This window comes from Schistocerca gregaria, chromosome 10 (assembly GCF_023897955.1).
Source record: "Schistocerca gregaria isolate iqSchGreg1 chromosome 10, iqSchGreg1.2, whole genome shotgun sequence".
Taxonomy (NCBI): Eukaryota; Metazoa; Arthropoda; class Insecta; order Orthoptera; family Acrididae; genus Schistocerca; species Schistocerca gregaria.
The window spans coordinates 60,066,763-60,093,621 of NC_064929.1; positions in this window are offsets into that span (position 1 = coordinate 60,066,763).

The following is a 26,859-nucleotide window of genomic DNA, read 5'->3' on the forward strand; positions in this document are numbered from 1 at the left end:
GAAGACTAATGGTGCTACATACAGCCATATAGACGACACAGACCCTTGCACTCCCATTATTCAGCAGACAAACACTACTCTCTATGTATCCGTTAGGGTGTACTTCAGGTTTCGTGCATTCTGTATCGAATCGCAGTTGGCCACACTGAAAGTTGCACGTATAACGTCGAAAACAGAGTTCGGACACCGCTCTGAGTAAGACGAACGTGTTGTCCACCCTCTAGACTTCAATGAGGTTAAGCCGTGATACCTAAGACAGATCTGCACTCGATGACACCTCGATTACAGCCGGTCCCCACACTTACATCTTGCTCTCCTTACGTCAGTATACATCATATCAGTTTGTGACGCTGGCTTTGCAACATCTTGCGTGCCTTTAGGTTCGCCGCGACCAACACTTACAATGCACTGCCCACAAAAAATTTGGGCGCCGCGGCTTGAACCCTGCACCTTTCTCATGCGAAGCGAACGCTCTACCATCTGAGCTACGCCCCAGGCACGACCAAACTGCGCTATTCCCCATTCTTTGCGACTCTGATGCGCACGGACACGATGGTTGGTTGGTTTGTAGCGGTGAAGGGAGCAGAGTACAAAGGCGCGGACACGTTCATATACACAAAAGTTCCAAGTAGTTTCGAGCTCTGGTATTACAAATGCAAATTCCGTCTGTTTTTAACGTCTTAAATTGAAAGAGCCGTCACAAATTGCTCCGTTTTCACTCCTTGTCGACAATCATACAGCACCTGAGGTAACAAACACATCTCGAGCCCCATTGTGCACTCCATTATTCATGCCAACTCAGTGCCTCGCTCTTTACTACTGTGTACTAATCTTGTCGTCCAACTGCAAAACACTGGGCCACAACAAGTTTCCGCGTCTCCATTGCACTGCGCATACTACAAAACGCTCCCCAAACTTGGCACTCACCCACGCAGCCGACTTTTCCGACTTTCCACGACGCTCACGCTAGTGACAGCATTATTTATAGTTCGACGTCGCGCGAAAGCGAATGAGCACTTTTCGCCTACGGCTTAGGCCGCCCTCCTAGAGTGGCTGCTCGGTGTCTGCAGGCAGCGAGGGTCTGCTAGCTACCTGTGTTCGCACCTATGTCACCTGTGCTTGCTTGTCAGAGACAGACTATCGCAAAACATACAACTCACTCCATGAATTGATTGCTACGGCATCTGTTATCAGCAGTCACAACTAGCAACACCAGTAGCAGCCGACTGCACGCAAAGAATAGGAATGTGCAGTGGGATTTACGTGAACTCGGCGCAAGGCAGATCTTTCCGACATAGGCTTGAGAATCTTACGGGAACACTTGTACTGTTTCTAAATAAAGTGTAGGCGTGGGAGGAGGGTGCTTCCCGCGCACTAATAACAGCACGCTTGCCAATTGTGGATGCTAATCATTCGCTTGTATCTTCCTAGACACATCTGCAGGCTGATAATTATTCCACTTGCATGGCAAGGTGCGCATGTAGGTGTGTTAAAAATTCTGGAGGCACTGGGTATTGATCCCAGTACCTCACGCTTACTAAGCGAGCGCTCTACCATCTGAGCTACGCCCGCCCCCCCGAAGACTAATGGTGCTACATACAGCCATATAGAAGACACAGACCCTTGCACTCCCATTATTCAGCAGACAAACACTACTCTCTATGTATCCGTTAGGGTGTCTTTCAGGTTTCGTGCATTCTGTATCGAATCGTAGTTGGCCACACTGAAAGTGGCACGTATAACGTCGAAAATAGAGTTCGGACACCGCTCTGAGTAAGACGAACGTGTTGTCCACCCTCTAGACTTCAATGAGGTTAAGCCGCGATACCTAAGACAGATCTGCACTCGATGACACCTCGATTACAGCCGGTCCCCACACTTACATCTTGCTCTCCTTACGTCAGTATACATCATTTCAGTTTGTGACGCTGGCTTTGCAACATCTTGCGTGCCTTTAGGTTCGCCGCGACCAACACTTACAATGCACTGCCCACAAAAAATTGGGGCGCCGCGGCTTGAACCCTGCACCTTTCTAATGCGAAGCGAACGCTCTACCATCTCAGCTACGCCCCAGGCACGACCAAACTGCGCTATTCCCCATTCTTTGCGACTCTGATGCGCACGGACACGATGGTTGGTTGGTTTGTAGCGGTGAAGGGAGCAGAGTACAAAGGCGCGGACACGTTCATATACACAAAAGTTCCAAGTAGTTTCGATGCTCTGGTATTACAAATGCAAATTCCGTCTGTTTTTAACGTCTTAAATTGAAAGAGCCGTCACAAATTGCTCCGTTTTCACTCCATGTCGACAATCATACAGCACCTGAGGTAACAAACACATCTCGAGCCCCATTGTGCACTCCATTATTCATGCCAACTCAGTGCCTCGCTCTTTACTACTGTGTACTAATCTTGTCGTCCAACTGCAAAACACTGGGCCACAACAAGTTTCCGCGTCTCCATTGCACTGCGCATACTACAAAACGCTCCCCAAACTTGGCACTCACCCACGCAGCCGACTTTTCCGACTTTCCACGACGCTCACGCAACGCTCACGCTAGTGACAGCATTATTTAAGTTCGACGTCGCGCCAAAGCGAATGAGCACATTTCGCCTACGGCTTAGGCAGCCCTCCTAGTGTGGCTGCTCGGTGTCTGCAGGCAGCGAGCGTCTGCTAGCTTCCTGTGTTCGTACCTATGTCACCTGTGCTTGCTTGTCAGAGACAGACTATCGCAAAACATACAACTCACTCCATGATTTGATTGCTACGGCATCTGTTATCAGCAGTCACAACTAGCAACACCAGTAGCAGCCGACTGCACGCAAAGAATAGGAATGTGCAGTGGGATTTACGTGAACTCGGCGCAAGACAGATCTTTCCGACATAGGCTTGAGAATCTTACGGGAACACTTGTACTGTTTCTAAATAAAGTGTAGGCGTGGGAGGAGGGTGCTTCCCGCGCACTAATAACAGCACGCTTGCCAATTGTGGATGCTAATCATTCGCTTGTATCTTCCTAGACACATCTGCAGGCTGAGAATTATTCCACTTGCATAGCAAGGTGCGCATGTAGGTGTGTTAAAAGTTCTGGAGGCACTGGGTATTGATCCCAGTACCTCACGCTTACTAAGCGAGCGCTCTACCATCTGAGCTACGCCCGCCCCCCCGAAGACTAATGGTGCTACATACAGCCATATAGAAGACACAGACCGTTGCACTCCCATTATTCAGCAGACAAACACTACTCTCTATGTATCCGTTAGGGTGTCTTTCAGGTTTCGTGCATTCTGTATCGAATCGTAGTTGGCCACACTGAAAGTGGCACGTATAACGTCGAAAATAGAGTTCGGACACCGCTCTGAGTAAGACGAACGTGTTGTCCACCCTCTAGACTTCAATGAGGTTAAGCCGTGATACCTAAGACAGATCTGCACTCGATGACACCTCGATTACAGCCGGTCCCCACACTTACATCTTGCTCTCCTTACGTCAGTATACATCATTTCAGTTTGTGACGCTGGCTTTGCAACATCTTGCGTGCCTTTAGGTTCGCCGCGACCAACACTTACAATGCACTGCCCAAAAAAAATTGGGGCGCCGCGGCTTGAACCCTGCACCTTTCTCATGCGAAGCGAACGCTCTACCATCTCAGCTACGCCCCAGGCACGACCAAACTGCGCTATTCCCCATTCTTTGCGACTCTGATGCGCACGGACACGATGGTTGGTTGGTTTGTAGCGGTGAAGGGAGCAGAGTACAAAGGCGCGGACACGTTCATATACACAAAAGTTCCAAGTAGTTTCGATGCTCTGGTATTACAAATGCAAATTCCGTCTGTTTTTAACGTCTTAAATTGAAAGAGCCGTCACAAATTGCTCCGTTTTCACTCCTTGTCGACAATCATACAGCACCTGAGGTAACAAACACATCTCGAGCCCCATTGTGCACTCCATTATTCATGCCAACTCAGTGCCTCGCTCTTTACTACTGTGTACCAATCTTGTCGTCCAACTGCAAAACACTGGGCCACAACAAGTTTCCGCGTCTCCATTGCACTGCGCATACTACAAAACGCTCCCCAAACTTGGCACTCACCCACGCAGCCGACTTTTCCGACTTTCCACGACGCTCACGCTAGTGACAGCATTATTTATAGTTCGACGTCGCGCCAAAGCGAATGAGCACATTTCGCCTACGGCTTAGGCAGCCCTCCTAGAGTGGCTGCTCGGTGTCTGCAGGCAGCGAGGGTCTGCTAGCTTCCTGTGTTCGCACCTATGTCACCTGTGCTTGCTTGTCAGAGACAGATTATCGCAAAACATACAACTCACTCCATGATTTGATTGCTACGGCATCTGTTATCAGCAGTCACAACTAGCAACACCAGTAGCAGCCGACTGCACGCAAAGAATAGGAATGTGCAGTGGGATTTACGTGAACTCGGCGCAAGGCAGATCTTTCCGACATAGGCTTGAGAATCTTACGGGAACACTTGTACTGTTTCTAAATTAAGTGTAGGCGTGGGAGGAGCGTGCTTCCCGCGCACTAATAACAGCACGCTTGCCAATTGTGGATGCTAATCATTCGCTTGTATCTTCCTAGACACATCTGCAGGCTGAGAATTATTCCACTTGCATGGCAAGGTGCGCATGTAGGTGTGTTAAAAGTTCTGGAGGCACTGGGTATTGATCCCAGTACCTCACGCTTACTAAGCGAGCGCTCTACCATCTGAGCTACGCCCGCCCCCCCGAAGACTAATGGTGCTACATACAGCCATATAGAAGACAAAGACCCTTGCACTCCCATTATTCAGCAGACAAACACTACTCTCTATGTATCCGTTAGGGTGTCTTTCAGGTTTCGTGCATTCTGTATCGAATCGTAGTTGGCCACACTGAAAGTGGCACGTATAACGTCGAAAATAGAGTTCGGACACCGCTCTGAGTAAGACGAACGTGTTGTCCACCCTCTAGACTTCAATGAGGTTAAGCCGTGATACCTAAGACAGATCTGCACTCGATGACACCTCGATTACAGCCGGTCCCCACACTTACATCTTGCTCTCCTTACGTCAGTATACATCATTTCAGTTTGTGACGCTGGCTTTGCAACATCTTGCGTGCCTTTAGGTTCGCCGCGACCAACACTTACGATGCACTGCCCACAAAAAATTGGGGCGCCGCGGCTTGAACCCTGCACCTTTCTCATGCGAAGAGAACGCTCCACCATCTCAGCTACGCCCCAGGCACGACCAAACTGCGCTATTCCCCATTCTTTGCGACTCTGATGCGCACGGACACGATGGTTGGTTGGTTTGTAGCGGTGAAAGGAGCAGAGTACAAAGGCGCGGACACGTTCATGTACACAAAAGTTCCAAGTAGTTTCGATGCTCTGGTATTACAAATGCAAATTCCGTCTGTTTTTAACGTCTTAAATTGAAAGAGCCGTCACAAATTGCTCCGTTTTCACTCCTTGTCGACAATCATACAGTACCTGAGGTAACAAACACATCTCGAGCCCCATTGTGCACTCCATTATTCATGCCAACTCAGAGCCCCGCTATTTACTACTGTGTACTAATCTTGTCGTCCAACTGCAAAACACTGGGCCACAACAAGTTTCCGCGTCTCCATTGCACTGCGCATACTACAAAACGCTCCCCAAACTTGGCACTCACCCACGCAGCCGACTTTTCCGACTTTCCACGACGCTCACGCAACGCTCACGCTAGTGACAGCATTATTTAAGTTCGACGTCGCGCCAAAGCGAATGAGCACATTTCGCCTACGGCTTAGGCAGCCCTCCTAGTGTGGCTGCTCGGTGTCTGCAGGCAGCGAGCGTCTGCTAGCTTCCTGTGTTCGTACCTATGTCACCTGTGCTTGCTTGTCAGAGACAGACTATCGCAAAACATACAACTCACTCCATGATTTGATTGCTACGGCATCTGTTATCAGCAGTCACAACTAGCAACACCAGTAGCAGCCGACTGCACGCAAAGAATAGGAATGTGCAGTGGGATTTACGTGAACTCGGCGCAAGACAGATCTTTCCGACATAGGCTTGAGAATCTTACGGGAACACTTGTACTGTTTCTAAATAAAGTGTAGGCGTGGGAGGAGGGTGCTTCCCGCGCACTAATAACAGCACGCTTGCCAATTGTGGATGCTAATCATTCGCTTGTATCTTCCTAGACACATCTGCAGGCTGAGAATTATTCCACTTGCATAGCAAGGTGCGCATGTAGGTGTGTTAAAAGTTCTGGAGGCACTGGGTATTGATCCCAGTACCTCACGCTTACTAAGCGAACGCTCTACCATCTCAGCTACGCCCCAGGCACGACCAAACTGCGCTATTCCCCATTCTTTGCGACTCTGATGCGCACGGACACGATGGTTGGTTGGTTTGTAGCGGTGAAGGGAGCAGAGTACAAAGGCGCGGACACGTTCATATACACAAAAGTTCCAAGTAGTTTCGATGCTCTGGTATTACAAATGCAAATTCCGTCTGTTTTTAACGTCTTAAATTGAAAGAGCCGTCACAAATTGCTCCGTTTTCACTCCTTGTCGACAATCATACAGCACCTGAGGTAACAAACACATCTCGAGCCCCATTGTGCACTCCATTATTCATGCCAACTCAGTGCCTCGCTCTTTACTACTGTGTACCAATCTTGTCGTCCAACTGCAAAACACTGGGCCACAACAAGTTTCCGCGTCTCCATTGCACTGCGCATACTACAAAACGCTCCCCAAACTTGGCACTCACCCACGCAGCCGACTTTTCCGACTTTCCACGACGCTCACGCTAGTGACAGCATTATTTATAGTTCGACGTCGCGCCAAAGCGAATGAGCACATTTCGCCTACGGCTTAGGCAGCCCTCCTAGAGTGGCTGCTCGGTGTCTGCAGGCAGCGAGGGTCTGCTAGCTTCCTGTGTTCGCACCTATGTCACCTGTGCTTGCTTGTCAGAGACAGATTATCGCAAAACATACAACTCACTCCATGATTTGATTGCTACGGCATCTGTTATCAGCAGTCACAACTAGCAACACCAGTAGCAGCCGACTGCACGCAAAGAATAGGAATGTGCAGTGGGATTTACGTGAACTCGGCGCAAGGCAGATCTTTCCGACATAGGCTTGAGAATCTTACGGGAACACTTGTACTGTTTCTAAATTAAGTGTAGGCGTGGGAGGAGCGTGCTTCCCGCGCACTAATAACAGCACGCTTGCCAATTGTGGATGCTAATCATTCGCTTGTATCTTCCTAGACACATCTGCAGGCTGAGAATTATTCCACTTGCATGGCAAGGTGCGCATGTAGGTGTGTTAAAAGTTCTGGAGGCACTGGGTATTGATCCCAGTACCTCACGCTTACTAAGCGAGCGCTCTACCATCTGAGCTACGCCCGCCCCCCCGAAGACTAATGGTGCTACATACAGCCATATAGAAGACAAAGACCCTTGCACTCCCATTATTCAGCAGACAAACACTACTCTCTATGTATCCGTTAGGGTGTCTTTCAGGTTTCGTGCATTCTGTATCGAATCGTAGTTGGCCACACTGAAAGTGGCACGTATAACGTCGAAAATAGAGTTCGGACACCGCTCTGAGTAAGACGAACGTGTTGTCCACCCTCTAGACTTCAATGAGGTTAAGCCGTGATACCTAAGACAGATCTGCACTCGATGACACCTCGATTACAGCCGGTCCCCACACTTACATCTTGCTCTCCTTACGTCAGTATACATCATTTCAGTTTGTGACGCTGGCTTTGCAACATCTTGCGTGCCTTTAGGTTCGCCGCGACCAACACTTACGATGCACTGCCCACAAAAAATTGGGGCGCCGCGGCTTGAACCCTGCACCTTTCTCATGCGAAGAGAACGCTCCACCATCTCAGCTACGCCCCAGGCACGACCAAACTGCGCTATTCCCCATTCTTTGCGACTCTGATGCGCACGGACACGATGGTTGGTTGGTTTGTAGCGGTGAAAGGAGCAGAGTACAAAGGCGCGGACACGTTCATGTACACAAAAGTTCCAAGTAGTTTCGATGCTCTGGTATTACAAATGCAAATTCCGTCTGTTTTTAACGTCTTAAATTGAAAGAGCCGTCACAAATTGCTCCGTTTTCACTCCTTGTCGACAATCATACAGTACCTGAGGTAACAAACACATCTCGAGCCCCATTGTGCACTCCATTATTCATGCCAACTCAGAGCCCCGCTATTTACTACTGTGTACTAATCTTGTCGTCCAACTGCAAAACACTGGGCCACAACAAGTTTCCGCGTCTCCATTGCACTGCGCATACTACAAAACGCTCCCCAAACTTGGCACTCACCCACGCAGCCGACTTTTCCGACTTTCCACGACGCTCACGCTAGTGACAGCATTATTTAAGTTCGACGTCGCGCCAAAGCGAATGAGCACATTTCGCCTACGGCTTAGGCAGCCCTCCTAGTGTGGCTGCTCGGTGTCTGCAGGCAGCGAGCGTCTGCTAGCTTCCTGTGTTCGTACCTATGTCACCTGTGCTTGCTTGTCAGAGACAGACTATCGCAAAACATACAACTCACTCCATGATTTGATTGCTACGGCATCTGTTATCAGCAGTCACAACTAGCAACACCAGTAGCAGCCGACTGCACGCAAAGAATAGGAATGTGCAGTGGGATTTACGTGAACTCGGCGCAAGACAGATCTTTCCGACATAGGCTTGAGAATCTTACGGGAACACTTGTACTGTTTCTAAATAAAGTGTAGGCGTGGGAGGAGGGTGCTTCCCGCGCACTAATAACAGCACGCTTGCCAATTGTGGATGCTAATCATTCGCTTGTATCTTCCTAGACACATCTGCAGGCTGAGAATTATTCCACTTGCATGGCAAGGTGCGCATGTAGGTGTGTTAAAAGTTCTGGAGGCACTGGGTATTGATCCCAGTACCTCACGCTTACTAAGCGAGCGCTCTACCATCTGAGCTACGCCCGCCCCCCCGAAGACTAATGGTGCTACATACAGCCATATAGAAGACACAGACCCTTGCACTCCCATTATTCAGCAGACAAACACTACTCTCTATGTATCCGTTAGGGTGTCTTTCAGGTTTCGTGCATTCTGTATCGAATCGTAGTTGGCCACACTGAAAGTGGCACGTATAACGTCGAAAATAGAGTTCGGACACCGCTCTGAGTAAGACGAACGTGTTGTCCACCCTCTAGACTTCAATGAGGTTAAGCCGTGATACCTAAGACAGATCTGCACTCGATGACACCTCGATTACAGCCGGTCCCCACACTTACATCTTGCTCTCCTTACGTCAGTATACATCATTTCAGTTTGTGACGCTGGCTTTGCAACATCTTGCGTGCCTTTAGGTTCGCCGCGACCAACACTTACAATGCACTGCCCAAAAAAAATTGGGGCGCCGCGGCTTGAACCCTGCACCTTTCTCATGCGAAGCGAACGCTCTACCATCTCAGCTACGCCCCAGGCACGACCAAACTGCGCTATTCCCCATTCTTTGCGACTCTGATGCGCACGGACACGATGGTTGGTTGGTTTGTAGCGGTGAAGGGAGCAGAGTACAAAGGCGCGGACACGTTCATATACACAAAAGTTCCAAGTAGTTTCGATGCTCTGGTATTACAAATGCAAATTCCGTCTGTTTTTAACGTCTTAAATTGAAAGAGCCGTCACAAATTGCTCCGTTTTCACTCCTTGTCGACAATCATACAGCACCTGAGGTAACAAACACATCTCGAGCCCCATTGTGCACTCCATTATTCATGCCAACTCAGTGCCTCGCTCTTTACTACTGTGTACCAATCTTGTCGTCCAACTGCAAAACACTGGGCCACAACAAGTTTCCGCGTCTCCATTGCACTGCGCATACTACAAAACGCTCCCCAAACTTGGCACTCACCCACGCAGCCGACTTTTCCGACTTTCCACGACGCTCACGCTAGTGACAGCATTATTTATAGTTCGACGTCGCGCCAAAGCGAATGAGCACATTTCGCCTACGGCTTAGGCAGCCCTCCTAGAGTGGCTGCTCGGTGTCTGCAGGCAGCGAGGGTCTGCTAGCTTCCTGTGTTCGCACCTATGTCACCTGTGCTTGCTTGTCAGAGACAGATTATCGCAAAACATACAACTCACTCCATGATTTGATTGCTACGGCATCTGTTATCAGCAGTCACAACTAGCAACACCAGTAGCAGCCGACTGCACGCAAAGAATAGGAATGTGCAGTGGGATTTACGTGAACTCGGCGCAAGGCAGATCTTTCCGACATAGGCTTGAGAATCTTACGGGAACACTTGTACTGTTTCTAAATTAAGTGTAGGCGTGGGAGGAGCGTGCTTCCCGCGCAGTAATAACAGCACGCTTGCCAATTGTGGATGCTAATCATTCGCTTGTATCTTCCTAGACACATCTGCAGGCTGAGAATTATTCCACTTGCATGGCAAGGTGCGCATGTAGGTGTGTTAAAAGTTCTGGAGGCACTGGGTATTGATCCCAGTACCTCACGCTTACTAAGCGAGCGCTCTACCATCTGAGCTACGCCCGCCCCCCCGAAGACTAATGGTGCTACATACAGCCATATAGAAGACAAAGACCCTTGCACTCCCATTATTCAGCAGACAAACACTACTCTCTATGTATCCGTTAGGGTGTCTTTCAGGTTTCGTGCATTCTGTATCGAATCGTAGTTGGCCACACTGAAAGTGGCACGTATAACGTCGAAAATAGAGTTCGGACACCGCTCTGAGTAAGACGAACGTGTTGTCCACCCTCTAGACTTCAATGAGGTTAAGCCGTGATACCTAAGACAGATCTGCACTCGATGACACCTCGATTACAGCCGGTCCCCACACTTACATCTTGCTCTCCTTACGTCAGTATACATCATTTCAGTTTGTGACGCTGGCTTTGCAACATCTTGCGTGCCTTTAGGTTCGCCGCGACCAACACTTACGATGCACTGCCCACAAAAAATTGGGGCGCCGCGGCTTGAACCCTGCACCTTTCTCATGCGAAGAGAACGCTCCACCATCTCAGCTACGCCCCAGGCACGACCAAACTGCGCTATTCCCCATTCTTTGCGACTCTGATGCGCACGGACACGATGGTTGGTTGGTTTGTAGCGGTGAAAGGAGCAGAGTACAAAGGCGCGGACACGTTCATGTACACAAAAGTTCCAAGTAGTTTCGATGCTCTGGTATTACAAATGCAAATTCCGTCTGTTTTTAACGTCTTAAATTGAAAGAGCCGTCACAAATTGCTCCGTTTTCACTCCTTGTCGACAATCATACAGTACCTGAGGTAACAAACACATCTCGAGCCCCATTGTGCACTCCATTATTCATGCCAACTCAGTGCCTCGCTCTTTACTACTGTGTACTAATCTTGTCGTCCAACTGCAAAACACTGGGCCACAACAAGTTTCCGCGTGTCCATTGCACTGCGCATACTACAAAACGCTCCCCAAACTTGGCACTCACCCACGCAGCCGACTTTTCCGACTTTCCACGACGCTCACGCTAGTGACAGCATTATTTATAGTTCGACGTCGCGCCAAAGCGAATGAGCACATTTCGCCTACGGCTTAGGCAGCCCTCCTAGTGTGGCTGCTCGGTGTCTGCAGGCAGCGAGGGTCTGCTAGCTTCCTGTGTTCGCACCTATGTCACCTGTGCTTGCTTGTCAGAGACAGACTATCGCAAAACATACAACTCACTCCATGAATTGATTGCTACGGCATCTGTTATCAGCAGTCACAACTAGCAACACCAGTAGCAGCCGACTGCACGCAAAGAATAGGAATGTGCAGTGGGATTTACGTGAACTCGGCGCAAGGCAGATCTTTCCGACATAGGCTTGAGAGAATCTTACGGGAACACTTGTACTGTTTCTAAATAAAGTGTAGGCGTGGGAGGAGGGTGCTTCCCGCGCACTAATAACAGCACGCTTGCCAATTGTGGATGCTAATCATTCGCTTGTATCTTCCTAGACACATCTGCAGGCTGAGAATTATTCCACTTGCATGGCAAGGTGCACATGTAGGCATGTTAAAAATTCTGGAGGCACTGGGTATTGATCCCAGTACCTCACGCTTACTAAGCGAGCGCTCTACCATCTGAGCTACGCCCGCCCCCCCCGAAGACTAATGGTGATACATACAGCCATATAGAAGACACAGACCCTTGCACTCCCATTATTCAGCAGACAAACACTACTCTCTATGTATCCGTTAGGGTGTCTTTCAGGTTTCGTGCATTCTGTATCGAATCGTAGTTGGCCACACTGAAAGTGGCACGTATAACGTCGAAAATAGAGTTCGGACACCGCTCTGAGTAAGACGAAGGTGTTGTCCATCCTCTAGACTTCAATGAGGTTAAGCCGTGATACCTAAGACAGATCTGCACTCGATGACACCTCGATTACAGCCGGTCCCCACACTTACATCTTGCTCTCCTTACGTCAGTATACATCATTTCAGTTTGTGACGCTGGCTTTGCAACATCTTGCGTGCCTTTAGGTTCGCCGCGACCAACACTTACAATGCACTGCCCACAAAAAATTGGGGCGCCGCGGCTTGAACCCTGCAACTTTCTCATGCGAAGCGAACGCTCTACCATCTCAGCTACGCCCCAGGCACGACCAAACTGCGCTATTCCCCATTCTTTGCGACTCTGATGCGCACGGACACGATGGTTGGTTGGTTTGTAGCGGTGAAGGGAGCAGAGTACAAAGGCGCGGACACGTTCATATACACAAAAGTTCCAAGTAGTTTCGATGCTCTGGTATTACAAATGCAAATTCCGTCTGTTTTTAACCTCTTAAATTGAAAGAGCCGTCACAAATTGCTCCGTTTTCACTCCTTGTCGACAATCATACAGCACCTGAGGTAACAAACACATCTCGAGCCCCATTGTGCACTCCATTATTCATGCCAACTCAGTGCCTCGCTCTTTACTACTGTGTACTAATCTTGTCGTCCAACTGCAAAACACTGGGCCACAGCAAGTTTCCGCGTCTCCATTGCACTGCGCATACTACAAAACGCTCCCCAAACTTGGCACTCACCCACGCAGCCGACTTTTCCGACTTTCCACGACGCTCACGCTAGTGACAGCATTATTTATAGTTCGACGTCGCGCGAAAGCGAATGAGCACATTTCGCCTACGGCTTAGGCCGCCCTCCTAGAGTGGCTGCTCGGTGTCTGCAGGCAGCGAGGGTGTGCTAGCTTCCTGTGTTCGCACCTATGTCACCTGTGCTTGCTTGTCAGAGACAGACTATCGCAAAACATACAACTCACTCCATGAATTGATTGCTACGGCATCTGTTATCAGCAGTCACAACTAGCAACACCAGTAGCAGCCGACTGCACGCAAAGAATAGGAATGTGCAGTGGGATTTACGTGAACTCGGCGCAAGGCAGATCTTTCCGACATAGGCTTGAGAATCTTACGGGAACACTTGTACTGTTTCTAAATAAAGTGTAGGCGTGGGAGGAGGGTGCTCCCCGCGCACTAATAACAGCACGCTTGCCAATTGTGGATGGTAATCATTCGCTTGTATCTTCCTAGACACATCTGCAGGCTGAGAATTATTCCACTTGCATGGCAAGGTGCGCATGTAGGTGTGTTAAAAATTGTGGAGGCACTGGGTATTGATCCCAGTACCTCACACTTACTAAGCGAGCGCTCTACCATCTGAGCTACGCCCGCCCCCCCGAAGACTAATGGTGCTACATACAGCCATATAGAAGACACAGACCCTTGCACTCCCATTATTCAGCAGACAAACACTACTCTCTATGTATCCGTTAGGGTGTACTTCAGGTTTCGTGCATTCTGTATCGAATCGTAGTTGGCCACACTGAAAGTGGCACGTATAACGTCGAAAATAGAGTTCGGACACCGCTCTGAGTAAGACGAACGAGTTGTCCACCCTCTAGACTTCAATGAGGTTAAGCCGTGATACCTAAGACAGATCTGCACTCGATGACACCTCGATTACAGCCGATCCCCACACTTACATCTTGCTCTCCTTACGTCAGTATACATCATTTCAGTTTGTGACGCTGGCTTTGCAACATCTTGCGTGCCTTTAGGTTCGCCGCGACCAACACTTACAATGCAGTGCCCACAAAAAATTGGGGCGCCGCGGATTGAACCCTGCACCTTTCTCATGCGAAGCGAACGCTCTACCATCTCAGCTATGCCCCAGGCACGACCAAACTGCGCTATTCCCCATTCTTTGCGACTCTGATGCGCACGGACACGATGGTTGGTTGGTTTGTAGCGGTGAAGGGAGCAGAGTACAAAGGCGCGGACACGTTCATATACACAAAAGTTCCAAGTAGTTTCGATGCTCTTGTATTACAAATGCAAATTCCGTCTGTTTTTAACGTCTTAAATTGAAAGAGCCGTCACAAATTGCTCCGTTTTCACTCCTTGTCGACAAACATACAGCACCTGAGGTAACAAACACATCTCGAGCCCCATTGTGCACTCCATTATTCATGCCAACTCAGTGCCTCGCTCTTTACTACTGTGTACTAATCTTGTCGTCCAACTGCAAAACACTGGGCCACAACAAGTTTCCGCGTCTCCATTGCACTGCGCATACTACAAAACGCTCCCCAAACTTGGCACTCACCCACGCAGCCGACTTTTCCGATTTTCCACGACGCTCACGCAACGCTCACGCTAGTGACAGCATTATTTATAGTTCGACGTCGCGCGAAAGCGAATGAGCACATTTCGCCTACGGCTTAGGCCGCCCTCCTAGAGTGGCTGCTCGGTGTCTGCAGGCAGCGAGGGTCTGCTAGCTTCCTGTGTTCGCACCTATGTCACCTGTGCTTGCTTGTCAGAGACAGACTATCGCAAAACATACAACTCACTCCATGAATTGATTGCTACGGCATCTGTTATCAGCAGTCACAACTAGCAACACCAGTAGCAGCCGACTGCACGCAAAGAATAGGAATGTGCAGTGGGATTTACGTGAACTCGGCGCAAGGCAGATCTTTCCGACATAGGCTTGAGAATCTTACGGGAACACTTGTACTGTTTCTAAATAAAGTGTAGGCGTGGGAGGAGGGTGCTTCCCGCGCACTAATAACAGCACGCTTGCCAATTGTGGATGCTAATCATTCGCTTGTATCTTCCTAGACACATCTGCAGGCTGAGAATTATTCCACTTGCATGGCAAGGTGCGCATGTAGGTGTGTTAAAAATTCTGGAGCCACTGGGTATTGATCCCAGTACCTCACGCTTACTAAGCGAGCGCTCTACCATCTGAGCTACGCCCGCCCCCCCGAAGACTAATGGTGCTACATACAGCCATATAGAAGACACAGACCCTTGCACTCCCATTATTCAGCAGACAAACACTACTCTCTATGTATCCGTTAGGGTGTCTTTCAGGTTTCGTCCATTCTGTATCGAATCGTAGTTGGCCACACTGAAAGTGGCACGTATAACGTCGAAAATAGAGTTCGGACACCGCTCTGAGTAAGACGAACGTGTTGTCCACCCTCTAGACTTCAATGAGGTTAAGCCGTGATACCTAAGACAGATCTGCACTCGATGACACCTCGATTACAGCCGGTCCCCACACTTACATCTTGCTCTCCTTACGTCAGTATACATCATTTCAGTTTGTGACGCTGGCTTTGCAACATCTTGCGTGCCTTTAGGTTCGCCGCGACCAACACTTACAATGCACTGCCCACAAAAAATTGGGGCGCCGCGGCTTGAACCCTGCACCTTTCTCATGCGAAGCGAACGCTCTACCATCTCAGTTACGCCCCAGGCACGACCAAACTGCGCTATTCCCCATTCTTTGCGACTCTGATGCGCACGGACACGATGGTTGGTTGGTTTGTAGCGGTGAAGGGAGCAGAGTACAAAGGCGCGGACACGTTCATATACACAAAAGTTCCAAGTAGTTTCGATGCTCTGGTATTACAAATGCAAATTCCGTCTGTTTTTAACGTCTTAAATTGAAAGAGCCGTCACAAATTGCTCCGTTTTCACTCCTTGTCGACAATCATACAGCACCTGAGGTAACAAAAACATCTCGAGCCCCATTGTGCACTCCATTATTCATGCCAACTCAGTGCCTCGCTCTTTACTACTGTGTACTAATCTTGTCGTCCAACTGCAAAACACTGGGCCACAACAAGTTTCCGCGTCTCCATTGCACTGCGCATACTACAAAACGCTCCCCAAACTTGGCACTCACCCACGCAGCCGAATTTTCTGACTTTCCACGACGCTCACGCAACGCTCACGCTAGTGACAGCATTATTTATAGTTCGACGTCGCGCGAAAGCGAATGAGCACATTTCGCCTACGGCTTAGGCCGCCCTCCTAGAGTGCCTGCTCGGTGTCTGCAGGCAGCGAGGGTCTGCTAGCTTCCTGTGTTAGCACCTATGTCACCTGTGCTTGCTTGTCAGAGACAGACTATCGCAAAACATACAACTCACTCCATGAATTGATTGCTACGGCATCTGTTATCAGCAGTCACAACTTGCAACACCAGTAGCAGCCGACTGCACGCAAAGAATAGGAATGTGCAGTGGGATTTACGTGAACTCGGCGCAAGGCAGATCTTTCCGACATAGGCTTGAGAATCTTACGGGAACACTTGTACTGTTTCTAAATAAAGTGTAGGCGTGGGAGGAGGGTGCTTCCCGCGCACTAATAACAGCACACTTGCCAATTGTGGATGCTAATCATTCGCTTGTATCTTCCTAGACACATCTGCAGGCTGAGAATTATTACACCTGCATGGCAAGGAGCGCATGTAGGTGTGTTAAAAATTCTGGAGGCACTGGGTATTGATCCCAGTACCTCACGCTTACTAAGCGAGCGCTCTACCATCTGAGCTACGCCCGCCCCCCCGAAGACTAATGGTGCTACATACAGCCATATAGAAGACACAGACCCTTGCACTCCCATTATTCAGCAGACAAACACTACTCTCTATGTATCCGTTAGGGTGTCTTTCAGGTTTCGTGCATTCTGTATCGAATCGTAGTTGGCCACACTGAAAGTGGCACGTATAACGTCGAAAATAGAGTTCGGACACCGCTCTGAGTAAGACTTAGGTGTTGTCCACCCTCTAGACTTCAATGAGGTTAAGCCGTGATACCTAAGACAGATCTGCACTCGATGACACCTCGATTACAGCCGGTCCCCACACTTACATCTTGCTCTCCTTACGTCAGTATACATCATATCAGTTTGTGACGCTGGCTTTGCAACATCTTGCGTGCCTTTAGGTTCGCCGCGACCAACACTTACAAATTCACTGCCCACAAAAAATTGAGGTGCCGCGGCTTGAACCCTGCACCTTTCTCATGCGAAGCGAACGCTCTACCATCTGAGCTACGCCCCAGGCACGACCAAACTGCGCTATTCCCCATTCTTTGCGACTCTGATGCGCACGGACACGATGGTTGGTTGGTTTGTAGCGGTGAAGGGAGCAGAGTACAAAGGCGCGGACACGTTCATATACACAAAAGTTCCAAGTAGTTTCGATGCTCTGGTATTACAAATGCAAATTCCGTCTGTTTTTAACGTCTTAAATTGAAAGAGCCGTCACAAATTGCTCCGTTTTCACTCCTTGTCGACAATCATACAGCACCTGAGGTAACAAACACATCTCGAGCCCCATTGTGCACTCCATTATTCATGCCAACTCAGTGCCTCGCTCTTTACTACTGTGTACTAATCTTGTCGTCCAACTGCAAAACACTGGGCCACAACAAGTTTCCGCGTCTCCATTGCACTGCGCATACTACAAAACGCTCCCCAAACTTGGCACTCACCCACGCAGCCGACTTTTCCAACTTTCCACGACGCTCACGCTAGTGACAGCATTATTTATAGTTCGACGTCGCGCCAAAGCGAATGAGCACATTTCGCCTACGGCTTAGGCCGCCCTCCTAGAGTGCCTGCTCGGTGTCTGCAGGCAGCGAGGGTCTGCTAGCTTCCTGTGTTAGCACCTATGTCACCTGTGCTTGCTTGTCAGAGACAGACTATCGCAAAACATACAACTCACTCCATGAATTGATTGCTACGGCATCTGTTATCAGCAGTCACAACTTGCAACACCAGTAGCAGCCGACTGCACGCAAAGAATAGGAATGTGCAGTGGGATTTACGTGAACTCGGCGCAAGGCAGATCTTTCCGACATAGGCTTGAGAATCTTACGGGAACACTTGTACTGTTTCTAAATAAAGTGTAGACGTGGGAGGAGGGTGCTTCCCGCGCACTAATAACAGCACACTTGCCAATTGTGGATGCTAATCATTCGCTTGTATCTTCCTAGACACATCTGCAGGCTGAGAATTATTCCACTTGCATGGCAAGGTGCGCATGTAGGTGTGTTAAAAATTCTGGAGGCACTGGGTATTGATCCCAGTACCTCACGCTTACTAAGCGAGCGCTCTACCATCTGAGCTACGCCCGCCCCCCCGAAGAGTAATGGTGCTACATACAGCCATATAGAAGACACAGACCCTTGCACTCCCATTATTCAGCAGACAAACACTACTCTCTATGTATCCGTTAGGGTGTCTTTCAGGTTTCGTGAATTCTGTATCGAATCGTAGTTGGCCACACTGAAAGTGGCACGTATAACGTCGAAAATAGAGTTCGGACACCGCTCTGAGTAAGACGAACGTGTTGTCCACCCTCTAGACTTCAATGAGGTTAAGCCGTGATACCTAAGACAGATCTGCACTCGATGACACCTCGATTACAGCCGGTCCCCACACTTACATCTTGCTCTCCTTACGTCAGTATACATCATATCAGTTTGTGACGCTGGCTTTGCAACATCTTGCGTGCCTTTAAGTTCGCCGCGACCAACACTTACAATGCACTGCCCACAAAAAATTGAGGCGCCGCGGCTTGAACCCTGCACCTTTCTCATGCGAAGCGAACGCTCTACCATCTGAGCTACGCCCCAGGCACGACCAAACTGCGCTATTCCCCATTCTTTGCGACTCTGATGCGCACGGACACGATGGTTGGTTGGTTTGTAGCGGTGAAGGGAGCAGAGTACAAAGGCGCGGACACGTTCATATACACAAAAGTTCCAAGTAGTTTCGATGCTCTGGTATTACAAATGCAAATTCCGTCTGTTTTTAACGTCTTAAATTGAAAGAGCCGTCACAAATTGCTCCGTTTTCACTCCTTGTCGACAATCATACAGCACCTGAGGTAACAAACACATCTCGAGCCCCATTGTGCACTCCATTATTCATGCCAACTCAGTGCCTCGCTCTTTACTACTGTGTACTAATCTTGTCGTCCAACTGCAAAACACTGGGCCACAACAAGTTTCCGCGTCTCCATTGCACTGCGCATACTACAAAACGCTCCCCAAACTTGGCACTCACCCACGCAGCCGACTTTTCCGACTTTTCACGACGCTCACGCTAGTGACAGCATTATTTATAGTTCGACGTCGCGCCAAAGCGAATGAGCACATTTCGCCTACGGCTTAGGCCGCCCTCCTAGAGTGGCTGCTCGGTGTCTGCAGGCAGCGAGGGTCTGCTAGCTTCCTGTGTTCGCACCTATGTCACCTGTGCTTGCTTGTCAGAGACAGACTATCGCAAACCATACAACTCACTCCATGAATTGATTGCTACGGCATCTGTTATCAGCAGTCACAACTAGCAACACCAGTAGCAGCCGACTGCACGCAAAGAATAGGAATGTGCAGTGGGATTTACGTGAACTCGGCGCAAGGCAGATCTTTCCGACATAGGCTTGAGAATCTTACGGGAACACTTGTACTGTTTCTAAATAAAGTGTAGGCGTGGGAGGAGGGTGCTTCCCGCGCACTAATAACAGCACGCTTGCCAATTGTGGATGCTAATCATTCGCTTGTATCTTCCTAGACACATCTGCAGGCTGAGAATTATTCCACCTGCATGGCAAGGTGCGCATGTAGGTGTGTTAAAAATTCTGGAGGCACTGGGTATTGATCCCAGTACCTCACGCTTACTAAGCGAGCGCTCTACCATCTGAGCTACGCCCGCCCCCCCGAAGACTAATGGTGCTACATACAGCCATATAGAAGAAACAGACCCTTGCACTCCCATTATTCAGCAGACAAACACTACTCTCTATGTATCCGTTAGGGTGTCTTTCAGGTTTCGTGCATTCTGTATCGAATCGTAGTTGGCCACACTGAAAGTGGCACGTATAACGTCGAAAATAGAGTTCGGACACCGCTCTGAGTAAGACGAACGTGTTGTCCACCCTCTAGACTTCAATGAGGTTAAGCCGTGATACCTAAGACAGATCTGCACTCGATGACACCTCGATTACAGCCGGTCCCCACACTTACATCTTGCTCTCCTTACGTCAGTATACATCATATCAGTTTGTGACGCTGGCTTTGCAACATCTTGCGTGCCTTTAGGTTCGCCGCGACCAACACTTACAAATTCACTGCCCACAAAAAATTGAGGCGCCGCGGCTTGAACCCTGCACCTTTCTCATGCGAAGCGAACGCTCTACCATCTGAGCTACGCCCCAGGCACGACCAAACTGCGCTATTCCCCATTCTTTGCAACTCTGATGCGCACGGACACGATGGTTGGTTGGTTTGTAGCGGTGAAGGGAGCAGAGTACAAAGGCGCGGACACGTTCATATACACAAAAGTTCCAAGTAGTTTCGATGCTCTGGTATTACAAATGCAAATTCCGTCTGTTTTTAACGTCTTAAATTGAAAGAGCCGTCACAAATAGCTCCGTTTTCACTCCTTGTCGACAATCATACAGCACCTGAGGTAACAAACACATCTCGAGCCCCATTGTGCACTCCATTATTCATGCCAACTCAGTGCCTCGCTCTTTACTACTGTGTACTAATCTTGTCGTCCAACTGCAAAACACTGGGCCACAACAAGTTTCCGCGTCTCCATTGCACTGCGCATACTACAAAACGCTCCCCAAACTTGGCACTCACCCACGCAGCCGACTTTTCCGACTTTCCACGACGCTCACGCTAGTGACAGCATTATTTATAGTTCGACGTCGCGCCAAAGCGAATGAGCACATTTCGCCTACGGCTTAGGCCGCCCTCCTAGAGTGGCTGCTCGGTGTCTGCAGGCAGCGAGGGTCTGCTAGCTTCCTGTGTTCGCACCTATGTCACCTGTGCTTGCTTGTCAGAGACAGACTATCGCAAAACATACATCTCACTCCATGAATTGATTGCTACGGCATCTGTTATCAGCAGTCACAACTAGCAACACCAGTAGCAGCCGACTGCACGCAAAGAATAGGAATGTGCAGTGGGATTTACGTGAACTCGGCGCAAGGCAGATCTTTCCGACATAGGCTTGAGAATCTTACGGGAACACTTGTACTGTTTCTAAATAAAGTGTAGGCGTGGGAGGAGGGTGCTTCCCGCGCACTAATAACAGCACGCTTGCCAATTGTGGATGCTAATCATTCGCTTGTATCTTCCTAGACACATCTGCAGGCTGAGAATTATTCCACTTGCATGGCAAGGTGCGCATGTAGGTGTGTTAAAAATTCTGGAGGCACTGGGTATTGATCCCAGTACCTCACGCTTACTAAGCGAGCGCTCTACCATCTGAGCTACGCCCGCCCCCCTGAAGACTAATGGTGCTACATACAGCCATATAGAAGACACAGACCCTTGCACTCCCATTATTCAGCAGACAAACACTACTCTCTATGTATCCGTTAGGGTGTCTTTCAGGTTTCGTGCATTCTGTATCGAATCGTAGTTGGCCACACTGAAAGTGGCACGTATAACGTCGAAAATAGAGTTCGGACACCGCTCTGAGTAAGACGAACGTGTTGTCCACCCTCTAGACTTCAATGAGGTTAAGCCGTGATACCTAAGACAGATCTGCACTCGATGACACCTCGATTACAGCCGGTCCCCACACTTACATCTTGCTCTCCTTACGTCAGTATACATCATATCAGTTTGTGACGCTGGCTTTGCAACATCTTGCGTGCCTTTAGGTTCGCCGCGACCAACACTTACAAATTCACTGCCCACAAAAAATTGAGGCGCCGCGGCTTGAACCCTGCACCTTTCACATGCGAAGCGAACGCTCTACCATCTGAGCTACGCCCCAGGCACGACCGAACTGCGCTATTCCCCATTCTTTGCGACTCTGATGCGCACGGACACGATGGTTGGTTGGTTTGTAGCGGTGAAGGGAGCAGAGTACAAAGGCGCGGACACGTTCATATACACAAAAGTTCCAAGTAGTTTCGATGCTCTGGTATTACAAATGCAAATTCCGTCTGTTTTTTAACGTCTTAAATTGAAAGAGCCGTCACAAATTGCTCCGTTTTCACTCCTTGTCGACAATCATACAGCACCTGAGGTAACAAACACATCTCGAGCCCCATTGTGCACTCCATTATTCATGCCAACTCAGTGCCTCGCTCTTTACTACTGTGTACTAATCTTGTCGTCCAACTGCAAAACACTGGGCCACAACAAGTTTCCGCGTCTCCATTGCACTGCGCATACTACAAAACGCTCCCCAAACTTGGCACTCACCCACGCAGCCGACTTTTCTGACTTTCCACGACGCTCACGCAACGCTCACGCTAGTGACAGCATTATTTATAGTTCGACGTCGCGCCAAAGCGAATGAGCACATTTCGCCTACGGCTTAGGCCGCCCTCCTAGAGTGGCTGCTCGGTGTCTGCAGGCAGCGAGCGTCTGCTAGCTTCCTGTGTTCGCACCTATGTCACCTGTGCTTGCTTGTCAGAGACAGACTATCGCAAAACATACATCTCACTCCATGAATTGATTGCTACGGCATCTGTTATCAGCAGTCACAACTAGCAACACCAGTAGCAGCCGACTGCACGCAAAGAATAGGAATGTGCAGTGGGATTTACGTGAACTCGGCGCAAGGCAGATCTTTCCGACATAGGCTTGAGAATCTTACGGGAACACTTGTACTGTTTCTAAATAAAGTGTAGGCGTGGGAGGAGGGTGCTTCCCGCGCACTAATAACAGCACGCTTGCCAATTGTGGATGCTAATCATTCGCTTGTATCTTCCTAGACACATCTGCAGGCTGAGAATTATTCCACTTGCATGGCAAGGTGCGCATGTAGGTGTGTTAAAAATTCTGGAGGCACTGGGTATTGATCCCAGTACCTCACGCTTACTAAGCGAGCGCTCTACCATCTGAGCTACGCCCGCCCCCCCGAAGACGAATGGTGCTACATACAGCCATATAGAAGACACAGACCCTTGCACTCCCATTATTCAGCAGACAAACACTACTCTCTATGTATCCGTTAGGGTGTCTTTCAGGTTTCGTGCATTCTGTATCGAATCGTAGTTGGCCACACTGAAAGTGGCACGTATAACGTCGAAAATAGAGTTCGGACACCGCTCTGAGTAAGACGAACGTGTTGTCCACCCTCTAGACTTCAATGAGGTTAAGCCGTGATACCTAAGACAGATCTGCACTCGATGACACCTCGATTACAGCCGGTCCCCACACTTACATCTTGCTCTCATTACGTCAGTATACATCATATCAGTTTGTGACGCTGGCTTTGCAACATCTTGCGTGCCTTTAGGTTCGCCGCGACCAACACTTACAATGCACTGCCCACAAAAAATTGGGGCGCCGCGGCTTGAACCCTGCACCTTTCTCATGCGAAGCGAACGCTCTACCATCTCAGCTACGCCCCAGGCACGACCAAACTGCGCTATTCCCCATTCTTTGCGACTCTGATGCGCACGGACACGATGGTTGGTTGGTTTGTAGCGGTGAAGGGAGCAGAGTACAAAGGCGCGGACACGTTCATATACACAAAAGTTCCAAGTAGTTTCGATGCTCTGGTATTACAAATGCAAATTCCGTCTGTTTTTAACGTCTTAAATTGAAAGAGCCGTCACAAATTGCTCCGTTTTCACTCCTTGTCGACAATCATACAGCACCTGAGGTAACAAACACATCTCGAGCCCCATTGTGCACTCCATTATTCATGCCAACTCAGTGCCTCGCTCTATACTTCTGTACTAATCTTGTCGTCCAACTGCAAAACACTGGGCCACAACAAGTTTCCGCGTCTCCATTGCACTGCGCATACTACAAAACGCTCCCCAAACTTGGCACTCACCCACGCAGCCGACTTTTCCGACTTTCCACGGCGCTCACGCTAGTGACAGCATTATTTATAGTTCGACGTCGCGCCAAAGCGAATGAGCAACTTTCGCCTACGGCTTAGGCCGCCCTCCTAGAGTGGCTGCTCGTTGTCTGCAGGCAGCGAGGGTCTGCTAGCTTCCTGTGTTCGCACCTATGTCACCTGTGCTTGCTTGTCAGAGACAGACTATCGCAAAACATACAACTCACTCCATGAATTGATTGCTACGGCATCTGTTATCAGCAGTCACAACTAGCAACACCAGTAGCAGCCGACTGCACGCAAAGAATAGGAATGTGCAGTGGGATTTACGTGAACTCGGCGCAAGGCAGATCTTTCCGACATAGGCTTGAGAATCTTACGTGAACACTTGTACTGTTTCTAAATAAAGTGTAGGCGTGGGAGGAGGGTGCTTCCCGCGCACTAATATCAGCACGCTTGCCAATTGTGGATGCTAATCATTCGCTTGTATCTTCCTAGACACATCTGCAGGCTGAGAATTATTCCACTTGCATGGCAAGGTGCGCATGTAGGTGTGTTAAAAATTCTGGAGGCACTGGGTATTGATACCAGTACCTCACGCTTACTAAGCGAGCGCTCTACCATCTGAGCTACGCCCGCCCCCCCGAAGACTAATGGTGCTACATACAGCCATATAGAAGACACAGACCCTTGCACTCCCATTATTCAGCAGACAAACACTACTCTCTATGTATCCGTTAGGGTGTCTTTCAGGTTTCGTGCATTCTGTATCGAATCGTAGTTGGCCACTCTGAAAGTGGCACGTATAACGTCGAAAATAGAGTTCGGACACCGCTCTGAGTAAGACGAACGTGTTGTCCACCCTCTAGACTTCAATGAGGTTAAGCCGTGATACCTAAGACAGATCTGCACTCGATGACACCTCGATTACAGCCGGTCCCCACACTTACATCTTGCTCTCCTTACGTCAGTATACATCATTTCAGTTTGTGACGCTGGCTTTGCAACATCTTGCGTGCCTTTAGGTTCGCCGCGACCAACACTTACAAATTCTCTGCCCACAAAAAATTGAGGCGCCGCGGCTTGAACCCTGCACCTTTCTCATGCGAAGCGAACGCTCTACCATCTGAGCTACGCCCCAGGCACGACCAAACTGCGCTATTCCCCATTCTTTGCGACTCTGATGCGCACGGACACGATGGTTGGTTGGTTTGTAGCGGTGAAGGGAGCAGGGTACAAAGGCGCGGACACGTTCATATACACAAAAGTTCCAAGTAGTTCCGATGCTCTGGTATTACAAATGCAAATTCCGTCTGTTTTTAACGTCTTAAATTGAAAGAGCCGTCACAAATTGCTCCGTTTTCACTCCTTGTCGGCAATCATACAGCACCTGAGGTAACAAACACATCTCGAGCCCCATTGTGCACTCCATTATTCATGCCAACTCAGTGCCTCGCTCTTTACTACTGTGTACTAATCTTGTCGTCCAACTGCAAAACACTGGGCCACAACAAGTTTCCGCGTCTCCATTGCACTGCGCATACTACAAAACGCTCCCCAAACTTGGCACTCACCCACGCAGCCCAATTTTCCGACTTTCCACGACGCTCACGCTAGTGACAGCATTATTTATAGTTCGACGTCGCGCCAAAGCGAATGAGCACATTTCGCCTATGGCTTAGGCAGCCCTCCTAGTGTGGCTGCTCGGTGTCTGCAGGCAGCGAGGGTCTGCTAGCTTCCTGTGTTCGCACCTATGTCCCCTATGCTTGCTTGTCAGAGACAGACTATCGCAAAACGTACAACTCACTCCATGAATTGATTGCTACGGCATCTGTTATCAGCAGTCACAACTAGCAGCACCAGTAGCAGCCGACTGCACGCAAAGAATAGGAATGTGCAGTGGGATTTACGTGAACTCGGCGCAAGGCAGATCTTTCCGACATAGGCTTGAGAATCTTACGGGAACACTTGTACTGTTTCTAAATAAAGTGTAGGCGTGGGAGGAGGGTGCTTCCCACGCACTAATAACAGCACGCTTGCCAATTGTGGATGGTAATCATTCGCTTGTATCTTCCTAGACACATCTGCAGGCTGAGAATTATTCCACTTGCATGGCAAGGTGCGCATGTAGGTGTGTTAAAAATTCTGGAGGCACTGGGTATTGATTCCAGTACCTCACGCTTACTAAGCGAGCGCTCTACCATCTGAGCTACGCCCGCCCCCTCCGAAGACTAATGGTGCTACATACAGCCATATAGAAGACACAGACCCTTGCACTCCCATTATTCAGCAGACAAACACTACTCTCTATGTATCCGTTAGGGTGTCTTTCAGGTTTCGTGCATTCTGTATCGAATCGTAGTTGGCCACACTGAAAGTGGCACGTATAACGTCGAAAATAGAGTTCGGAAACCGCTCTGAGTAAGACGAACGTGTTGTCCACCCTCTAGACTTCAATGAGGTTAAGCCGTGATACCTAAGACAGATCTGCACTCGATGACACCTCGATTACAGCCGGTCCCCACACTTACATCTTGCTCTCCTTACGTCAGTATACATCATATCAGTTTGTGACGCTGGCTTTGCAACATCTTGCGTGCCTTTAGGTTCGCCGCGACCAACACTCACAATGCACTGCACACAAAAAATTGAGGCGCCGCGGCTTGAACCCTGCACCTTTCTCAT